The 12446-nt window shown below is 37.7% G+C and overlaps 1 pseudogene; it reads left to right on the forward strand.

Annotated features, from left to right (window-relative positions):
- The first annotated feature begins 9249 nt into the window (after positions 1-9249).
- On the forward strand, positions 9250-10204 carry LOC125124534 (olfactory receptor 2G6-like; annotated as a pseudogene).
- The last annotated feature ends 2242 nt before the right edge of the window (positions 10205-12446 follow it).

Raw genomic sequence — 12446 nt, forward strand, 5'->3', positions numbered from 1 at the left:
ATTTTCTTTTCTGTGGAAAGGTTCATTTGTGTCATATATTAGATTCCAGATATGTAATATCATATGGTATTTATCTTTCTCTTTCTAAATTAACTTCACTCAGGATGAGAGTGTCTAGTTCCATCCATATTGCTGCAAATGGCATTATTTCATTCTTTTTTTTATGGCTGAGTAGTAATCCTTTGTGTATATATACCACATCTTCCTAATCCAATCATCTGTTGGACATTTGGGTTGGCTATTGTGAATAGTGCTGCAATGAACGTGCAGGTACATTTTTTCACAGAACTAGAACAAACAATCCAAAAATTTATATGGAACCATAAAATACACAGAATTGCCAAAGCAATTCTGAGGAACAAAAACCAAGCAGGAGGCATAACTCTCCCAGACTTCAGGCAATAGTACAAAGACACAGTCATCAAGATAGTGTGGTACTGGTACCAAAACAGATATACAGAATAGAACAACAGAATAGAGAACCCAGAAATAAACCCTGACTCCTATGGTCAATTAATCTTTGACGAAGGAGGCAAGAACATAAAACAGGAAAAACACAGTCTTTTCAGCAAGTATTGCTGGGAAACCTGGACAGCTGCATGCAAATCAATGGAACTAGAACACACCCTCACACCATGCACAAAAATAAACTCAAAATGGCTGAAATACATAAATATATGACAGGACAATATCAGACTCCTGGAAGAGAACAGAGGCAAAACATTCTCTGACATCAACCTTATGAATATTTTCTTAGGTCAGTCTCTCAAAGCAACAGAAATAAGAGCAAAAATAAACCCATGGGACCTAATCAAACTGACAAGGTTTTGCACAGCAAAGGAAACCCAAAAGAAAACAAAAAGACAACTTTCAGAATGGGAGAAAATAGTTTTATATGTTACTCACATTGAACTGGAGGCTCTAATGAGGACAATTAGGAAAGAAAAAATATATATAAATTGCAGGCAGATAGGAAAAGATGTTACACTTTCTATTTGCAATTGAAATGATACAATATATAAAAAACCCTAAGAAATGCAAATGTGCACACACACTAATTAATCCCGTTAGTTTAACATGATTGTGTAAGACAAATATACAAAAACTGTTTAATTTCTATATGCTAGTTATTAACATTCTGAAAATGAAACTAAAAATAATTGCACTTATAATAGTATCAAAGAATAGAATACCAAACACTTAGGGATAAATATCCCAAAATAAGATTCATACACTGAAAACTACAAAATTTGTTGAAAGAATTTTGTTTTCGGTCTTTTTAGGGCCACACGCACAGCATATGGAGGTTCCGTGGCTAATGGTTTAATTGGAGCTGTAGCTGCTGTCCTATGCCGCAGCCACAGCAATGCCAGATCTGAGCCACGTCTGTGATCTACACCACTGATCATGGCAACACCAGATCCTTAACCCACTGAGCTAGGCCAAGGATAGAACCTGCATCCTCATGGATACTAGTCAGATTCGCTTTGCCAAGCCATGATGGGAACTCCTGATAGAATTTTAAAAAGACCTAAATAAATGGGAATGCACCTCATGTTTAAAAATTGAGGATTTAATATTACTTACATAGGAATACTCCCTAAAATCATTTACAGATTAAATTTAATCCCTATCAAAATTGCAACTGACTCTTTGCTAGAAATTCAGAAGATGATCCTAAAATTCGCATGACATTGTAAAGTACTTTGAATGGTCAAACAGATATGGAGAAGAATAAATTTGGAGAACTCCACTTCACAGTTTCAAAATTACTATTACTAAACTACGCTTATCAAAAGAGCACACAATTTACCTAAGAATATATATTTAAAGCAATGGAATAGGACTTAACCTCTATAAACAAAATGAAATCATGGATAATTTATTTTCAAAAAATTTTCTAAGTACACATACTAAAAAAAATGGATTTGAGCCCCTAACTCCCAACACATATAAAAACTAACTGAAAATAAATAACTAAATGTAAATGATAAAAATATAAAATCTTTAGAAAAAAAAATGGGGGCAAGTCTTCATGACCTTGGAGCTTCTTAGCTATGTTACTAAAAGGATTCCAAAAAGGAAAAAAAGAGATAAATTAGATTCCAAAAAGGAAAAAAGATAAATTAGATTTCATCAATATGAAACACTGTGTTTTTAAGTATACTGTCAACACAGTGAAAAGACTCCTTCCAGATGGAGGAAAATATTTGCAAATCATATATCAAGTAAAGGTTTATTATACAGAATATTTGTAAAAACAATTTAAAATGAACAATAAAAAAGAAATGTTTTAAAATGGGCAATGAATTTAAATAGACATTTCTTCAAAAATATATAAAAATGAACAACAAATGCATAGTTAAATGCTCAATATCACTAGTTATTAGGAAGTGCAAATCAAAACCACAATGAGATGTTACTTCACTCCCATTGGGATAACAATAATGAAGGAAAAAAATGACAATAAGAATTCTTGGTGAGGATGTAAGGAATTTGAAACCTTCATACATTACTGGAGGGAATGTAAAATTGTTAAGCCTCTATGAAAAAAAGTTTAGTAGTGTCTCAAATGTTACACATACCTATGACCCTACCTTACCTATTCCCATGCACTTGCCCAAGAGAATGGAAAACCAAGTTCATGTAAAAGCTTGTACATCAGTGCTCATAAAAACATTACTCAAAATAGCCAAAATTGGAGACAAGCTTATGTCCACCATTCAATGGGTGGTTGAATGGAATATTGTTTAGCCATACAGTTTAATATTATTTAGTCATAAAATACTTATACATGATACAACATGGATGAATCTTGAAAATATTATGCTAAATGAAAGAAGTCAGACACAAATGACAACATAGTATTTTATTTCACTTATACGAAATGTCCAGACTAGGCAAATCTGCAGAGTCAGACAGTAGTGAATAATTGTTTGCTAGGTGGTAGTTGTCTGGGAAGAATGAGGAGTGACTGCTAATGAGGACAGGATTTCTTTTTGCTGCAAAGAAAATTTTTGAATATTAGAAAATGGAAAGGCTATGCAACTCTATGAATACATCATTAATTTATGCATATCAAAAAATAAATTTTAGGAGTTCTCTTGTGGCTCAGTGGGTTAAGGATATGGCATCACTGCTGCAGCATGGGTTACTGCTGTGATATAGTTTGGATTGCTGGCCCAGAAACTTTTACAGGATGTAAGTGTGGTCAAATATATCCCCCTCAAAGTAAATTTTATGGTATATGACTCATATCCCAAGAGGTTAATAAAAAAATCAAATTATTTAGTGTGGTTTGTGGCTACACTATTTGACAGGTTAGCCTGCTGGATTACAAGTCATCTGGTTTAACCCACTCCTCCGCCAGATCACAATTTCCAGAACTTACCGCTGAAATTAACCAGCCTACTTTTTTCCCAGGACATAGCCCAGCCAGGTACTACCAAACACCAGCCGAACAAAAGAAGTACTGAAGATGCAGCAAGAATGGGTTATGTGTTCACTCTCTTCCTCTGTAGGCAGAAATATGGTGGCTGGCTCAGGAGCTGTGGATAGGACAATAATCAAGGAGGAACAGAGCCCCCCAGAGAGTGAGAGAAGATACCCCAGCTCATGTGAGCTCCAGAAATATTTGTCCAAAGACAACCATTTATGGGTATATAATTAACAAGTGTAAAGAAAACTGATTGTGTGAGTAGAGGGATGAGAAAGCCTGTGAATGAAATGAATGAGTAAACAAGAGAAAGACTGAACAAAGAGGACACATGGATGGAAGGTGAGAAATATGGACAGACAGATGGAAAACCTAAAGGACAAAGGAAGAATGGCCAAAGGAGCATCAAAGAGAAGGAAAGAAGAATAAACATAAGGGGAAAAGTTGAGAGAATAATGGAATTACAGAATAAAGAAGGAAAACAATTGAACAAGCTGAAAAATTATTGGACAGATGTTTGGCTATATAAAAGTAGTGAAGGGAGAAATAATGGAGAAAGGATGAGGAGGGAGGGAGGCAGGGAGTGTGGCAGAGAGGGAGAGAGGGAAGGAGGTTGATGTTTGAGAGAACAGATAAATAGTAGGATGGAAAATAGATGGGTGGAAAATATATGAGGGAGCTATTGGTTAAGTAAATGACAAATCTGGCCATAAGAGTGAGTAATCACTAGAGTTTATATAATTACACTAAGGAGACTTCTGTGGCCTGTAGGACATTTTGTTATCAGGAAGCATGAACTACAAGATTATTACCTGATTTCAACACATTCCTAAAGGTAATGCTTGATCATATATTTTCTTCCAGGCCAGAAAATGTAGAAAATCAAATTTCTAAGTCAATGTCATTTAGCAGGTATAAAAGAGCAACCAGGAGTTCCCGTTGTGGCACAGTAGTTAACGAATCCAACTAGGAACCATGACATTGTGGGTTCAATCCCTGGCCTTATTCAGTGGATTAAGGATCCAGCGTTGCCAATGAGCTGTGGGTAGGCTGCAGATGCGGCTCGGATCCTGAGTTGCTGTGGCTCTGGTGTAGGCCAGTGGCTACAGCTCTGATTAGACCCCTAGCCTGGGAACCTCCATATGCCATGGGAGCAGCCCTGGAAAAAGCAAAAAAGACCAAAAAAATAAAAATAAAAAAATAAAAGAGCAACGAAAGACTCAGCAGCCTTCCTCCTACTGACAACTTGGCTCAGCTCAAGAAACTGGCCTGAGTTTGTGGAAAGCTCCCTGAAGAAAAGCTTGGCTCAAGATGCATGAAAGCTGAAATTGGAAATGGACAATGGGAGAAAAAATTATGTATACATGTATGTGTAACTGAGTCCCCATGCTGTACAGTGGGGGAAAAAATGTGTGTTGGGGGAAATAACAGTAAAAATATATAATTAATAAAAAAAGAAATGGATGCAAAGACATATAATTTTAGGAAGTTCATCTAGGTCATGATAGTATAACCTGGAAACAAAACAAAGAAAAATGTCAGATATTAAGGGGAGCAAAGAAATAAAGTTGATATCTATCCATTTTCCCATGTGGGGCTCCTTTATGGAAGTCACTGCCTCTATACCAGGAGGATCTATGTGCCTTCTAATATTAGACTCAAATGACATCTCCACTATAAAGCCTTTAGAAAATACCCTTCCATAACCACTTCTCCAGCATGGCTCCAACAGGCGACTCATCACATTTAGTTTGCATATTTTTGAACTTAAATATCTGTCTACCCTGTCAATCTGATTTTTAACACTCTTTCCGATCTGTCCCTGCATCCAGTGAATATTTAGTGAGAGTTTACAATGTACCAGGTTCTGTTTATATTTAGGGAGTATCCTGCTAAACCAGTCTTTGCCCCATTGAAACTTAACATTACGATAGGTTGTACGTGTAGCCTACCTGTCTCTGGTGCCAGGCCTAAGGCCTGGCTTATAGCAGATGTTTGTAAATGCTGAATATATGATCACAGAAAGCATGTTAATTATGCAATTTACAACAGGAGAACTCTTAAACTGTCCCCTGCAGTGGGCAAATTGAAAAAGGGATATTAAAATACACATTGGCAACAAACCTATTCTGGAGTGGCCAGGTCACTTCACTTCTCTGTTCTTCTGTTTTTCTCTTTGCTAATGTAGGATTCATAAAAAAGCAGGATGTCCCCCTGCCTACATAATTAGGCAATGATGTTAAAATATGAACTGCCAAACTCCATTCCCATATTGGGAACAGAAAGTGGGGAAGCTGAATAATTCCAGCCAACCTCACCACAACAATGCCCTGCCCCTCTGAATACCTGTTAAATATTACCCTTTCAAATGCTGTTTTGATGCCCAGTGTGTCTATGGCATGGACTCCCTATATTCAGAGTACCCATTTCCTTCTAATAGAGTCTCCAAACAAGAGAGATGGTTGTCCTTCTCAAAGGAGGGAAGTGGGGAGAGGAGACAGATGTGGGATTTTCTTTCCTCAAGTTTCTATTAGAAATGTAGACCTTGAGATTTTAAATGAAAAACAGAGCAGATAATTGATGCTGACAAATGAGGCTTGTGTCCTGACCCACCACTGTCAAGCTATACCCACCTAGGTAAATTACTTAAATTTTTGAGCCTCAATTTCTTCACGTATAAAATTAGCTTAATCATGTACCAGTCTTGCAGGATGGAAGCGTGAGTCCAGTGTGGAATAATATTAACAATGAAGTCTGTCTCAAGGTTTCCCTTTGAAAACTGGCCAGTTGATGGAGACACAACTGGGGTGAAATCATGGTCTTTTTCAAATGGGCTCGTCACTGAGTTATGGGCTGTCCTTGCCCAGAGAAAAGGGGCCCAGCTGGGTGATGCCATGGGTCTGTTGGTTCAGCTCATGGAATACCTGCTTGGCAGGCATATTCTGGCCCCTGGGTGTCTGCTGGTAAGTTCAGAGAATATCTATCACTGTCTCAGGGCCTTTTTTCACAGATCTGGGGAAGGGAAAGTTGACCTTAGGGGGAATCCAATCCACTTGACACCTTTCCATCTCTGGTAACTACACCACAAATGTCTTATACTCAATACTTGTCAAATCATTCTCAGTTTCCACACTTGGTCATACATTCTCATCTTGTTATCTCTTCATGTGCTGTCACTTCTGTCTAGAAAATGTTCTTGCCTGCTCTCCAAACTTGGGTAAATTCCTTATCATTCTTCATTTCTCTACTTTGATGAATTCTCCCATCTGGGTCAGGGACTTCATCAGAATCCCACAATTCCACATGATTACTCCATCAGAGCCCAGATTACTCTCTACACGAGCATATATTATTTGTTTTTATCCCTCTGGACAGTTACCTACATGAGGTCAGGGGATGGGACAATCTAGTTCTTCATTGCCCTGTTGGACTTCCCACACCTAGCACATTGTCTGCTCTGTGTAAATAACAAAGTTCTGATGACTGGATAAACCATATATTATATATCCATACACTGGGATTTTATTCAGGCTTTAAAGGAAGGAAATTTGGACACATGCTACAACCCTGATGACCCTTGAGAACATTATATCAATTGGCTAACTACGACATGATAAATACTGAATAATTTTATGTATATGACCTACAAAGAATAGTAGAGTATTTAGAGACCAAAAGTAGAATGGTGGCTGCAAGAACATTGGGGGGTGTTCCTTCTATCTAGAATAGCTTTCATGGGCAATTCTTCTTGCCAAATTGGGACACAATTTAGTTTTCACTTCCACTGAGAGAAGTACACATGACCTCTGTATAAAGATGCTTTTTCCGGAGTTCCCGTCGTGGCGCAGTGGTTAACGAATCCGACTAGGAACCATGAGGTTGCGGCTTCGGTCCCTGCCCTTGCTCAGTGGGTTAACGATCTGACGTTGCCGTGAGCTGTGGTGTAGGTTGCAGACGCGGCTCGGATCCCGCACTGCTGTGGCTCTGGCGTAGGCTGGCGGCTACAGCTCCGATTAGACCCCTAGCCTGGGAACCTCCATATGCTGCGGGAGCGGCCCAAAGAAATAGCAAAAAGACAAAAAAAAAGAGGTGCTTTTCCCATCTCTATTTCTTTATGATCTTACTGCATTTGAAATCAGTTTACTTATATGTTTATTCTCACGCTAGGAATCTGTGTTCCACATTGCATGAAGGTAGGTACAATGCTTTTCTTGTCACTGGGGCATGCAGCACCTGCCTCAGAGGCTGTATCATCAGAGTTGGTTGGCTGAAAATATGAAAAGAAAATTGCTTTGTATATTCCAAAAGATCACAAACTGACCAGAAGTTTGAGTCATTTCTCAGTGGGCACAGAGTTTCAGTATTTCAAGGTACTTAAAATTTTGAACTAGATAATGGTAATGTGTAACCAACGGTGTGCTTATAATCAAAGACATTGAATTGTACACAAAAAAATAGTTCAAATCCCTAATTTTATGCCTGTAAATCTCTGCAAAATACAATGTAAAACCTTGGAAATAATTCAGCACAAAATTACAAGAAGATGAAAGATGGAAAGAGTAATGTGAGCTGGCAGAAAATTTCAGCACTTAAGGGAAACTGCAAGTATGTGGTCATTAGGTTTTCTTTGAATTTGTCTTTCTTCTTATACTGATTACCAGAGAAGCTTGCAACCTGGAATTGCCAACAGACACAAACACAAAAGAACCCTAAGAAAAAGATTTTATTTCTGACCAAAAGGTCAGAGCATGGGCATTTTAGGAGAACAGAAACATTTTTGAAAACACTTGTCCTACCCCACACAAACATTGTGGATAATCCCTCCCATGATGGGGTTAGTGGGGGCTGAGTAGGAATTGAAGATATCCATTACATCAGGCAGCTCAGGTGGGCCCTTTCCTTCCTGCTGACATGGTCTCTTCTGACAACTAAACTCAGGAACAGCAACTGACCCAGGAAGTCACTCTCCAGTATTGGTGGCAACTTCAAAAAGAGAAATCCAGATACTTGGTCTCTTGAACACATTCCACTAGACAACAGCAGAAAGCCCAGGCGAGTGCTCTCTATTCAATGGTACATCAGTGGAGATAGTGTTGGAAGTCTGTCCTTTTGCTGCCCACAGATATGTGGGAGATACTGGATCAGTATTAAGGAATACTGAGAAGGAAGTATGGACAGTTGCTCCCATATAAGGACAGCAGGCAACCCAGATGGCATTTGCTTTCTCTCTTCTCCATGGTCATGGAGTAAGAGTCTGATGTGACAAGGGTATTCATCATTTTCCCAAAGAGAGGAAGTGAGGATCCTGGAAAGGAATGACCTGGAGAAGCAGTCTTCAATGCACAAAAAAATTTGGGCAGATGCTTTATGAAGCAAACATGAACTGAAAGGACTACACCATAATTGTGGAATGTGAACTAATGAGAGCCCATGATGAGTTTTCACTGTGTCCTCCAAGTAGTGCACAATGGAGCAGGACCTTGAAGCACTCGAAGGACTCTGAAAACTAAAGTGTCATGGGAATCATGGAACATAAAATAATATCAGGACCCGAGTGAGAAAAAAACCAAGAAGAATGCCTGTTAAAATGGAAGATTAAATAGAATCATGAATTTCCCACTATAATATAGAAAATGTCCAGGATACAATAGAAAAAATCACTTATGTCAGGAATGTTACCATTTTCCACATCACAGCTGAATGTTATCAAAGAAAGGTGGTCATAATGGAAACAGTCACAGTTTACCAATGTTCACCTCATCACTTTCTATCTCCAGAATATAAATTATTTTATGATTTGAAACCTGCAGATAATGGAGGAAAGCAACAACAGCTCTGAAAAGGGATTTCTTCTTCTTGGATTTTCTGATAGGCCCCAGCTAGAGAGAATCCTTTTTGTTATGATTTTGTTCTTCTACATCCTAAGGCTCCTGGGGAACACTGCCTTCATTTTGGTGTCTTGCCTTGACCCCAAACTTCACATGCCCATGTACTTTTTCCTCAGCAACCTCTCTTGCATAAACATCTGCTTCACCATAAGTGTTGCCCCACAGTTGCTGGTTACCATGAATAAGAAAGACAAGAACATGAGAACATGAGCTATGGTGGATGTGTGGCCCAGTTTTATGTGGCCATGGGGTGGTGTCCTCTGGGTGTATTCTCCTGGCAGTCATGGCTTATGATTGCTATGCTTCTGTCCAGCAGTCTCTGCAATACACAACCTTTATGCATCCTCAGCTCTGTGTATCCTTGGCCAGCATAGTATGGCTCAGTGGCCTCATCTCTTCCCTTATTCTATGCTCCCTGACTGGGCAGCTGCCCCTTTGTGGTCACCACAAACTGGACCACATTTTTTGTGAGGTGCCAGTGTTCATCAAACTTGCCTGTGTGGACACAACTTTCAATGAGGTAGAACTCTTTGTGGCCAGTGTAATATTTCTAATTGTCCCTGTGTCACTCATCTTAGTCTCCTATGGCTTTATAACACAAGCTGTGTTGAGTATAAAATCAGCTAGAGGGCACCAAAAGGCCTTTGGGACTTGTTCCTCCCATCTGATTGTGGTCATCATTTTCAATGGGACCATCATTTTCATGTCCCATCAGCCAACTAAAAGTAGCTCCAAAAACCAGGGAAAGTTTTTCTCTCTTTTCTACACCATAGTCACCCCACTCTTATACCCCATTATTGATACTCTGAGGAACAAAGATGTGAAATGAACCATGAGGACATTGGTAATGGGAAATACTTTGTGTTCAGAATGGGTATGAGCTGTAGGTATAATCTTATTGGATTGTTTTGAGTTTACAGATTATGTGTTTTAAGTACTACTTTCTTGCTCAATATTGTAAGGAGTAATTAAAGACACAGAACTATTTAATTAACTAACATGACTAAGTAAAATAGTGTTTCACTCTTTCCAAACATCTTTCTCATGGAGTCCAAGATTCTATGCGCTATATATAGTAAATTCTTTGCTCTTCCTCAACCATGCCATCAACTTTCACACACAAATTATTTTACCCTGCAATAGTACTCTATATAATAAACCTCTACTTGCCCCTAAAATCTCAAAATGTTACCTACACTCTTGAATTTTCTTGAAACGTGATCTATCTTACTCTCTGGGTAAAATTAATTAGCCTGAGAGCATGAAACATACTCGCTCTCTCTATATGTATATAAACTTGGAAATTATATATATGACCATTCTCCAACAATGTAAATTTAAATGTAGAGTGGACAACCCTCACTGTATTGGCTCATTATATGATGAAAAACACAAATATAAGGCAAAATTGTGATACATTGATAACATTTGTGATGTAAATTTTTACTTTCTTATTTTAGTAAACAATTAAGTTTTATGAAACATATAAATCCATATGTTACTTAGATTAATTCCCTTTTTCTTTAAAGGTGTTAGAAGTTGAATGAAAGTGACAGAGTTCCTGTCATTTTCTCTGCCTCTGATCTTAATTTTACTTCCATCTTTCATTAAATACCCACAAGTTAAAAACACAAATGAATGAACATGAAAATACCAATGGAAACAAACAGTAAAATTCTTATGTGACTTAGAATTATGACAACCAAAAACTGAGACTCATTTAAATTCAATTTGTACAAGAATATTGCTGTCAGTCTATAAATGTTAAAGATAATGTTTAGACTTAACTCTATGTCAAAGACCAGAGTGAAGGGAAAAAAAAAAATCAGGAGAATTTTTTGAGTGAATCAGGTGCCTCTCCAAACCTATTAAACATCTTTACAATTGTAATGATGACTATTTAATTTAATACAAAACCATAAAAACCTTGTTTTGTCTTTTAGAATTTTCTTATGTGAATTTCTCTCTCAATAATGGAATGAAGAGTTGTAAACCTCACTGACTATGCTTAGAAATGCATGCTTTCATTTATAATAACCAAGGAGAGAAATTCTACAGGAAACCTCACAGTTATAAATACATCACTTCTTTATACTCAGAAGATCAAGAAACAGGAAAGGACATAACATGTCAGAATCTAAATCAATTTAAATTAAACAAAGTCTCTATGAGAGAAAACACCATAATTAATTTAAAACAAAACAAAAGAAAACAGGTAAAACTCCAGGATATCTAGTACTCTGAAATTCCAGCTGCCTAGAGACACCTATGTGCTCAGCTCCTCTGGAGAGGAGAGAGATGTCATCCATGAGATTATTAACAAGGCCTACAAAAAATTCTGGCCAGGTGTCTGCCAGGAAATATCTGTAGATCCTTGTCACCAAGGGCCTGCATAAAAACTTAGGGTGGTGGCAGAGTGGTGGATGACTCAGAACTCTTCAAGTACCACCTGATGGATCTTAAGGGACAGTCATAGTCACTATCAGAAACAAATGACCCTAAAGAAATAATAGCTGACTATCCTAGGTCAATTCTTTAAATGACTGAAAAAAAAAAAAGAAATATCAACTAAAAACAAAAACAGGATATGAAGTAAAGGAAACAAAATAATATGAAGAGGAATTCCCATCGTGGCTCAGTGGTTAATGAGCCACGATGGGACCAACTAGGAACCATGAGGTTGTAGTTTCAATCCCTGGCCTTGCTTAGTGGTTTAAGGATCTGGCATTGTCATGAGGTGTCTTGTAGGTCAGAGATGCAGCTCACATCCCGCATTGCTTTGGCTATAGGCTGGCAGCTACAGCTGTGATTAGACACCTAGCTTGGGAACTTCCAAATGCCATGGGTGTGGCCTAGAAAAAAAGATTTAAAAAAAACCAATATGAAGAAAAAACTATGATGAGACCTCCCAAAAAAAGAACAAAATAAAAACCCAGTTAGAGCTAATATGAAAATGTTTTAATTGAAAAAAAAAAACAAATATTATCATACACAACAATTTAAATGCTAACATAATGCAGGAGAAAAGACTAGGTAGAATAAATTAAAGATAAATATGCTATTCCATACAATAACACAAAAAATAGGCATATCCCTTCAAAAAGACAATTAATATGAGGAGC

Source organism: Phacochoerus africanus, chromosome 4, assembly GCF_016906955.1.
Source record: "Phacochoerus africanus isolate WHEZ1 chromosome 4, ROS_Pafr_v1, whole genome shotgun sequence".
NCBI lineage: Eukaryota > Metazoa > Chordata > Mammalia > Artiodactyla > Suidae > Phacochoerus > Phacochoerus africanus.